The sequence below is a fragment of the Cydia amplana genome, chromosome 7 (assembly GCF_948474715.1).
Source record: "Cydia amplana chromosome 7, ilCydAmpl1.1, whole genome shotgun sequence".
In the NCBI taxonomy this organism is placed as follows: Eukaryota; Metazoa; Arthropoda; class Insecta; order Lepidoptera; family Tortricidae; genus Cydia; species Cydia amplana.
In genome coordinates, this window is record NC_086075.1 from 3547944 (window position 1) to 3558614 (window position 10671).

Genomic DNA, 10671 nt, shown 5'->3' on the forward strand with positions numbered 1-10671 from the left:
TTGTTAACTTCTTCCCTTGTTAGCCTCCGGGTGTAGCTCTAAACTTACTGATATGGGCTACTAATAATGTTGCCAGCGTCGGAGTTTTTCTTTTTTTAGCTTTGTATTTCGCGACGTTCTAAGGCAGAACTGAAGACAACTACAATAGTTTACCACGGACTAAGTACTTCATATAATCAGGATAGAACTTCACTTCAGGTAAGTTCGTTTAATCCTGTAATTATATTCGAAGAAATTAAAAAAAACATGGATGGCTTCAAAAGAACCTGCTGACAGACTGTGTAGCCTAATATTTGATGAAATGTCTATTACGCCTCAAATTCTGATGAGTTTTTCAATTCAGCTGGTATTAATGAGATTTTCGAAACTTATTTGCGAAATAGCATTTGATATTTGTCAGTCATTTTTCGGTGAAGGTACCTACCGATATAGTTTACCCTTTGGGTTGGAAGGTCAGATGGCAGTCACTTTCTTAAAAACAAATGCCTACGCCGATTCATGGGATTACTTAAAAAGCGGATCCCAGGCTCCCATTGAGCCGTGGCAAAAAGCCCGGATTACGCGCGGAAAATGATGAGGCAATACCTTTCACGTCTCCAAACTTAGGGCTCATGTGTGAACTCGCATGAGATTTTAGTTACATTGCGGACCATTAATGTAACATCAATTCAGCCGACCGATCAAATAACGCAATGTAAGGAAACTCACATGCGAGTTCTCGCACCGTCTAAATGAGCCCTTAACACATTCGGTGCCAGCGCTTGCTACGCGCTACGAGCGTAGCCGATAACATGGGAAAAACCGTATGTAGCGAAAAGCGACTACGGATAGTGCACCCACCTGGCGGGTTTCTGACAGTGAATGCGTTAATTTTAAACAGCCGATTGCCAATAATTCAGTTTTTAGGTCAAACGGTTTGGGCTGAGCTTTGATATTAGTCAGTCAGGACTTTATAGCATACAATAATTTTATGTTTACCCAGGTATTGGCTCCTGTACTTGTATCTGTTGCGATGTTTTCTTTTACGTTTGTATAATATAGTTTATTACAGCATACAATAACGTTATGTTTACCCAGGTATTGGCTCCTGTAGGTATTTGTATCTGTTGCCATGGTATCTTCATGTAAATGTTATATCAACATGTGTAGTAGATAAACTTCTGTATAGGTAAATGTGACTTGTGTAATAAACTTTTGAATTTTAAATTATGAAATATCAACTAAGTATCTTTTCTTTCCCATTTATACTTACCTTGTTATTTTATTTTATCCGGTATTTAATTAGCTACTTTATTATAATTTTCTTGTTAAAATCATTCATGGATATATTGGATATCATTGTACTGTACTTACGCTACCTGTTGGACTTTAAAATATCTGCTTGCCAATATATATAGCTTACATCAAGCAAATATTATAATAAAGTTGTTGATTAATGGGCAAGGAGAGCAAAACTCTTGATATAACAAATTATATATGACCCTGTTTACACATTGATTAATGTTTAGTGTGAGTTTATACATTTGTAGCAAATGTATGAACTCATATTAAACATTAATCAATGTGTAAACAGGCCCTGTAGGTATGAATATTGACGTTAATGTTTTGTGTTCAGATTTACAGATGGCGTTTCATAATGGATACAAAAAAGTTCCACGAGAGGGCTCTCTTTCTCATATATATATATATATATTATACTACTCTTTGGCTCCAAGATCGCGGTGCGGTGCGATAGTCTGTTACAGGCTTAATGTTGGTACCGCGACTATTTAGGTGTCTCAAATAGGTTGGCGTATTTTCAGCAGAAAAATACACTTTTTTTTTAAAGGCGGCAAGCAAATCTTTTTAATGGTTGTACTTTTTTCTGTGAAAATTAGAACGTTGCTTCTGTAAAATATTTATATTTCTTGCTCCATTTTTGAGAAAAGCACTATACTATATATATGACTCGGCTGGAAGGCTACTTGCTGGCTTCGGATTCAATTAAACGGACTCCCAAGGTCGTCCGTTTAAAACGAATCCTCAGCCTGCAAGTAGCTACTTCCGAACCTCGACAATAATGTACTATTGTATATATTATGCAACATTGCAGTCCCGAAATCGAGACTGCAATGTTTTTAACTTTTTAATTTTTTGAATGACCATAATTACGCACTTCGCGACCTATTTTTTAACCGGCAACGTCTACTTTGCCGTCCATTTTTGAGAAAAATTATTTATTTTGAATACAGTCAAATACCTACCCTATTGTTCGAATCGGGTCGTGCGTGAGGTTAATCCCCAATATATAGGTACCTACCTTATACCTAACTGAGCAACCATATTTCAACTAGGTAAGTAAAAAAAGCGGCCAAGTGCGAGTCGGACTCGCCCATGAAGGGTTCCGTATTTAGGCGATTTATGACGTATAAAAAAACTACTTACTAGATTTCGTTCAAACCAATTTTCGGTGGAAGTTTACATGGTAATACACATCATATATTGTTGTTAGTTTTATCATTCTCTTATTTTAGAAGTTACAGGGGGGGGACGCACATTTTACCACTTTGGAAGTCTCTCGCGCAAACTATTCAGTTTAGAAAAAAATGATATTAGAAACCTCAATATCATTTTTGAAGACCTATCCATAGATACCCCACACGTATGGGTTTGATGAAAAAAATTTTTTTGAGTTTCAGTTCTAAGTATGGGGAACCCCCAAAATTTATTGTTTTTTTTTTCTATTTTTGTATGAAAATCTTAATGCGGTTCACTGAATACATCTACTTACCAAGTTTCAACAGTATAGTTCTTATAGTTTCGGAGAAAAGTGGCTGTGACATACGGACGGACAGACAGACAGACAGACAGACATGATGAATCTATAAGGGTTCCTTTTTTTGCCATTTGGCTACGGAACCCTAAAAACGAGACAGAAATACATAAAAGTATCTCTACGAGCAACGTAATTTAAATAGTTAACTTCGTAATTTGGCTACGGCAGAAAAATTGGAGGCTTACCTACGTCCCGAGGTAGATTTCCATTGTAAACGCGATGTCTACCTAAATGGTAAGTACTTAATTTAAAAGAATTTATTTGGGTTTCAAATAGGCTTTAGTTATTTCTACTTTGATCCTTTAATATTGAATTCAGTAAGGCGAGCTAATTGGTGTAATAAATTAGAATTTCCTATAAATGTGCTCGAATTATAAAATCTGGGGGCCTACCGCAAAAACAGAAATTATTGTTTTTGAAGTAAGTATGGAGTAGGTATTGCTAAAAATCACGATGGATCACGAGTAGTAGGTAGGTAGTAGAATACCTAGTCTTTTTACAAATAATTTCAATTTGTCTGTAGTAAAGAAAATTCGCAAATTGCGGGGATTTAGGCGTAATTAGAGTGACAGAGAAAAATACCCGCAATTTGCTATTATCACCTACATTCGACTTTTGGAGCAAAATTTGCTAACTGATAGGGAATTCCTATGTCGATAATCAAATTTATCGATATTTTTCTAATTACTTTGTTTCTAAAAATATTTTTTTGTAGTAAATTTAAAAAGGCTTCCGTAATATATGCCATTAGATATACCACTTGTAATAGGATTCATTGGAGTATAATAGAGAATTTTAACCAGCGAAAGAAAACAAAGGAGTCTTAAAGTCGACTATGCCATCTCTTAGACAAATTCGTAACGACCAACGGAAGCTGGAAGGCGACAAGCGAGTCCCGAAGGAAATCTAACTCGGGAGGACTTAAGTTTCACGGGTGCAGGTGAATTGTGTTTTGTTTTAATAACATTATTATTTGCCTAAGGTAAAATTTAGTAAAATGTTTGTGCACAATGGATAACACAATCGGATTATTAAAAAAAAAAACGTTAAAGGTAAACATCGAAACTTCAAAAGCAAAATCAAATAACAGATTGGGAGAGGTGAGTGCTAAGATGATGGGTACTGAGGTACTGAATGTAACCTTACCACGACTGTGACAATGAGAAACTGTCATATATTCGCTAATGTCTGTGTAATTTACTTTCTATACATCTCGCTAGAATCGTCAAAAATAGATGACGTAATTTATGAACAGCCCCTTAGATAATTGAAATATAAAAATTCAACGACTGGCTTGTGTGACAGTAACTGTATAAGTATGAGATATACAGACAATAACTAACATAAGACAATCAAATGATTGACAAGTTTGAAACAAAACACTAAAATCCAGTAATACGAGTATTATATGCAAAAGTGCATGCGGATATCATAATCGTTGCCCTCTCTTGAGGACTAAGTTAAAACAGCAGCTCCCACTGACCGTTAGAGCGAGATTATTCAGAGTCCTCGCAGCGTTTACAGAATATTATTATGGAAATTGCGTGCAGAAGCCAGCTTATACCGGCATGTACCGCCCCTACTACGCTGTTCTGTTCTTAAAAATTACTATTTTGTCAATTGACACAGATGTTTCCTTATAAAGGGATGGCCGGACGGCTGTCAATAAAGTTTCAGATCGCATAGATAGACGGTCGGTGGCTTGACTGGTTTGCCACCAAATTTCCTACTTAGCAACGTATGAAACTTTAGGCCTATTTTTGTCAATTTTGTAAGACTTATTTGTAAAAGGCTGTTTGTTTTCTATATAAATAAAAATAAATATTGCAAGGCCAAGCTGACCTTGGACCGTCACAAGCTTGGTTGGTCACCGTTCTGCAACCTCTTGAAGGCAAGGTGACATTTTTAATTAAACTACACCAGCGTTACTCCAGGCATCAACAGTCTCATCAACAATTAGGTAATGTTGCGCCATGATACTGCTGACATAATGCTGGTACAGTCTGAATCGGAATGGTACCTTTAGTCTGGCTTACCATTTGTATCCGTACTAGAAAATAAATTAGTTTCAAGATTGTGTTGTGTTGTGTTGTGTATTTAAGTATGTTTATCTTTATTAATGTTTTGTGTTGTTTGGTTATATTCAATTCGACTTTTCATATTTTTTCTTTGCGCCACCTACCGTATATTCTGATTCTTTTGTCTCCGATACCCTAAGGTTGTCTGGAAGAGATCGCTCTAAAGCGATAAGACCGCCTGTTGTTACCTCTATAGTATTTGTTTATGTTATTGTACATTTATTGTAAACTACGTGTATGTGAGGTGTGCAATAAAGAGTTTTGTATTGTATTGTATTGTATTGTCCTAGAAAATAGATTTTGCTGAGATTAGGTCATCTACGTAGTACCTACAGAATCTAGTAAAAATAGTACGGGCTACATCTCGCACGGAACTTTCCAACTACTTATGCCCCTGTCGCAGAAATGGTGATACGAGATCAGACTAACATAGGATACGTAGGTTGGTACTTCACTCCTTTGAGTCTACTTTTCCTGTGTATAATGGTAACCGGATTTAGCTTCTGAATTGGATTAAAGTAAATTGATTACAAGTTTCTTATCTCCTTAAAACATATGACTTTTAACTGATTATAAGAACATGTGCGTTTAATTCCTTAAATGTATACAAATTAATGCGATAACATACGAATAATAAAAAAGCGGCCGAGTCCGACTCGGACTCGCCCATGAAGGGTTCCGTATTTAGGCGATTTATGACGTATTAAAAAAAACTACTTACTAGATCTCGTTCAAACCAATTTTCGGTGGAAGTTTACATGGTAATGTATATCATATTTTTTTTTTAGTTTTATCATTCTCTTATTTTAGAAGTTACACGGGGGGGGGGACACACACATTTTACCACTTTGGAAGTGTCTCTCGCGCAAACTATTCAGTTTAGAAAAAAATGATATTAGAAACCTCAATATCATTTTTGAAGACCTATCCATAGATACCATAGATAGATACCCCACACGTATGGGTTTAATGAAAAAAAAATTTTGAGTTTCCCCTAAGTATGGGGAACCCCCAAAATTTATTGTGTTTTTTCTATTTTTGTATGAAAATCTTAATGCGGTTCATAGACTACATCTACTTACCAAGTTTCAACAGTATAGTTCTTATAGTTTCGGAGAAAAGTGGCTGTGACATACGGACGGACGGACAGACAGACAGACAGACATGACGAATCTATAAGGGTTCCGTTTTTTGCCATTTGGCTACGGAACCCTAAAAAGCTAAGAAAAACTTTAAAAACTTCTCAGTAGCCGCTGTCAAGTCATCTGTAAAGTCTATTTTGGGGCTGTTTCAGTTGAAATAGTGATTAATTATCAAATCCAATCCGACAGCTAGTTTCAGTTCTGGTCATTAGTAACTACAAATCCAACAATTTAATGATTCTGCACATGCAAAAGGCAGCGAACGTCCCATTACATTGTTACTATGCCAGTAATCATAGCTTACTGCCAACGTGATAAACCGAAGCGAAATAAATTCGCTTTGGTCATTTTAATAGAAATTTTAATCCATAGACATAAGGTTGGTATTTTGGTGTTGGTAGCGCTCCGAATTGTCGCGGTATTTTGCCTTGTGGCAGGGAATAGTGATGTGCTGCATTTGTTTGCGCGCGACCACAACACGGGAACGCTAACGAACTTATTATTTGCATTTCGAATACCTACGATTTACAAGTCAGTCTCACGATTCGAAAATCAAAATAGAATTTATTATGACGTTCTGCAATAAATGCTTCAGTTATATAACGTTTTATGGATGAGCTTTAAGAGAAATGGTTTTCATTTTATGTATCGCAATGAAAATATGAGCAGATATAAAATATTAAGTTTGTTGTAACCTATGCAATAAGTACATTGTAATTTTAATGCAGCTAATGCATTTGGGGAACTTAAAGTCTGCATGGAAGAAAAGCAGCTGTACATTTTCTAATATAGGTACTTAGTCGAGCTAATATCAAACAAACTTTTTTACTCCACCAGATCAAGTTGAAAATTCACCTAATGTTAGGTTAGGTTAGCTCTTCCATAATAAAAGGTTATTAAATATTTATTTTCGTGTTAGCTGTTCTATAAAAAAAGGTTATTAAATGTTTATTTTCGTGTTCGGGTAATTCCGGAATTACAAAATGTCTGCTAAATTGAGCGACACCTTGTAAAATACTAGCAACATTATTTTAGACGCTTCGGTTGCTAGAGTAAGACCAAAGAAAGTCTGCAGCGCTAGATTAAAAGTAGTTTTTTAAAATCAGTATGCGACAACACCACAGAAAATGGATTAAATAGTCTTGATACTTGTGAAATTTCTACCATATTTACTGTCTATGAAAAAATTAAGCTGTATGCACAGCTTAATTTTTATGGTATAATAAATTTCATTCCAACAATAGATGTCACTATTAATATGTAGAAATATACTAATATTGATAAATAATATTGGGAGAATGTGACATTTGGCTTCATCAAAATTAATAAGCTTTTGTAATATCCGCGACGGCGGTAAATAGGTACAGAGGGTCTACCGCGAACACCGAAGTTCTCAATATGCGGTCATCTTTCTCTTTTACTCCCATTAAGGCGTAATTAGATTGACAGAGAAATTGCCCGCAATTTGCGAAGTAAAGTTTTCGGAAAAACGAAATAAACCATTAAAACAATAAACATATATTAAAAATAAATTTTAGCTTTAACTAGTAGGTACCCATGCCGTGAGCATAAGCATGGAGGTTGTGGGTTCGAGCTCAAAACCCGGCTAGTACCAATGAGTTTCTCGAAATGTTAGAGGAAGTTCATAAGTATGCCTATACCTATTAGGTGTGTTCAATTTGCTGTGAAACCTTAGTCTAAACCAATATTATATTATCTAAGTAGGTACATATGGTGAAGTATTAAGATGTTTCATTCCACTTACCCGTCATCAACTCCAAATTTTGTAAACATTGTCGTTTTTCAGCTTGAATCGCCTCGTGCTGAATTTTTACAAGTGTAAAATTATTCGTCATGCGGAAAAGTAACTCCCGCACGCCGGTTTTGTAAGGTTTCACCATGTTTATTCCGTTCATCACAAAACACAACGAATATTTAAACGATTTTGACAAACACATACCATAGTGCATGACGTTTACTGACTGCTAAAAACATTGCCATATGTAGTTTTTTAATTCGCTGTCAAATTATTGCACTGCAGACTTTCTTTGGTTTGACTCTAGCAATTAGCATAAAGCATAGATATGTGAACTGAGTAGTAGTAAGTAGTGTGTCTATCTATGACTATGACTTATGACATATATGTGAAACCTATCTCAGGTACCTACCTAAAGTCTATTTTTTATTCGGTAGACTAAAATGACATTTCATAGTATGAAATGACGTTTTATGTTCATACTATGAACTGTCATTTCAGTCTACCGAATAAAAAAATAGACTTTACACATAAGACACGTACCCTAAGACAAAAAAATTACCATTTTGGCTTGGATAATGAGGATTGGGCGTAATAGACTTATGTTGGGCTCCTAAAAATTGAAACAAATTATAATCTGTGGGTCATCATTAGTTTGCTCTTTTCCCATGATTTCGGGTCGGCGAATCGACGCAGCATGTATTTTTCCTCCGTGCCTCTCCTTCGTTCGTCATATCATCATTCACATGTGCTATAACCACGGAAAACGAAGTTCGTACATTTCGAGCAACTAAAGTCCGTCAACCAAATCTTGTCAGTAGTAAAAGGCGGCAAATTTGAAAAATCGCGGGTTAGCAACACTGTGTTCAAATAATTCCAAAACGCGTGTCATCTGTGTTTTATCTGTGGAATGTGGATCGTGAATGACAGCCGTCACCTTATTTGTTTTCATTTGGTTTTCATTCTGAATCGTTTCTGTTTCAAGAGATATTTCTGCTGTCACCATTAAATACCAATACATTAAATAAGATTAAGCAAAGCTAAGGGGCCTACAATGTACAATCATGCTCGTTGATGGTAAACATTACTAAAAATTGAGGTTATGACAAGTATTGGAAGAACTCTTTCGAACTTTTAAGATTATGTTCAGTTTTTTTGTTTTAGGGTTAAAAGGCATAAATAAAATTAAAACGTATGCCTAAATCTATCCAACAAGACCATAAATTGTGTCCTGGAAACCGTCCATAGGCCCACATGTCAAATATTTTCAGCAATCAGTTGTGACTATTTACAAAGGTAAACCTTTTAAACAGTATTAAGAGCCATTATTATATCGCCGTTCTTTCGCAATATCTACCTAATCTATACATGTTTGTTGCAGGATTAAATCTTGCCCAATATAAGGCGTTCGTAGTAGGTAGTATCTTTTCAGACAATACTTACCTATGGCGGTTTATGTACGTGTACAACGCAACCAAGTCGAAAAGTGACCCTTATCTTATTTACCTTTAAATTAAATAAACACCCAAATATCAGTTGTTTTATTTTTAATATGTATATTGTACAATATATACCAATAAAAAAAATTACACAGGTATGTCATATTCATCCAGAACAGTACACTAATTTACATTAACAAGTGGCATATTATATTGTAAATAACAAATATATGCACTATCTAATTATCTGCATTTTGATATGATTTTATTTTAGTAAACTTAGAAGACATAGATAGGGAACAAAGAGAATATAAGCAGTTGTTTTTGATATCTTCAAATTTGTTCATCATTTTAATTAACATTGTTTTAACATCGCTTTTAAATTGCCCGTCCATGTTTCAATTTTTTTCAATAAACCGCGAGTGAACATTTGAATTGACGTACGCAGGGCGCGCTCAGCGGAAAAAAATCTGTTGGTTCGATGTACATTGCTGCTTTTCTTAACGCAATACTGCTCTTTGAGTGTTGCCCTACTTTAGTTTGCTTTACATTGCTACTGACAAGATTTGGTTGACGGACTATATGTCTGTTACTCTAATTACGCCTTAGTAAAAGAGAAAGATGGCCGAAATTTGCGAACTTCGATGTTCGCGGTAGACCCTCTGCTTTCTTTTCATATCATTTATATTTTATACTACTCTTTATACTTATTGTACTACTAGTGATTTATACCTACCTATTGGGTTTTTATCCTAATTAAAATATCAGGTGGAAATATAAACTACAAAATTGCTAATGGCGTTACTCATAAACACGCTCAAGCCCCAATTACTTAATAATCGTTTGTTTTAATTTTTCAGTTTAACTGACGTAGGTCTTTGTAAAAAAGGCATAAAACATAAATTAACTAATTAAGGCTTGTAAACTTTTATGAATAAGGGGGTTAGTAAATTGAAATCGTGTTTAGCTCCATCTTTGTTTTCGTGTCATATTTAACACTTGTTTCAGTTTCAAAGAAGTTCAAGCCCTGTTCCATAGATGGCGCTAACATTGCTTAGTGTTTTCTATTAAAAAAGGAAGGTCAAAATAATGTAAAAATAGGACGTTATTATTTGTTTTAAGCACAATACGTAGTAAAGAAAACATTGTGAATTTGACCAATATAACATTAAACATGTGGTAAACATGCGGTCATCACCTCATTAGAAAAACGTTAGTTATCGACATGTTCCATAGCAATAACCGAAATTAAAAAAATACTTACTTATTTAATAGTTTTTTCAGTAGTTCCATTTGCTTCAAATTTGTTTACTCTCGTCTCGTTATCCTCTTAGTATTTTTTAATTATTTATAATACATGAAGTGCTGTAGGGCTATGATGGCCGGCTCTTTATCATTTGTCACCATGGCTGTCACGTTCTAACAAATATGTAAGTGCGAA

The 10671-nt window shown here is 35.0% G+C and overlaps 1 protein-coding gene across 1 annotated transcript in view; it reads right to left on the minus strand.

Moving 5' to 3' along the window:
- The window catches only part of LOC134649377 (oxamate amidohydrolase proenzyme-like), a 36741-nt gene that overhangs the window by 24424 nt on the left and 1646 nt on the right, over positions 1-10671 (minus strand). The window lies entirely within an intron of this gene.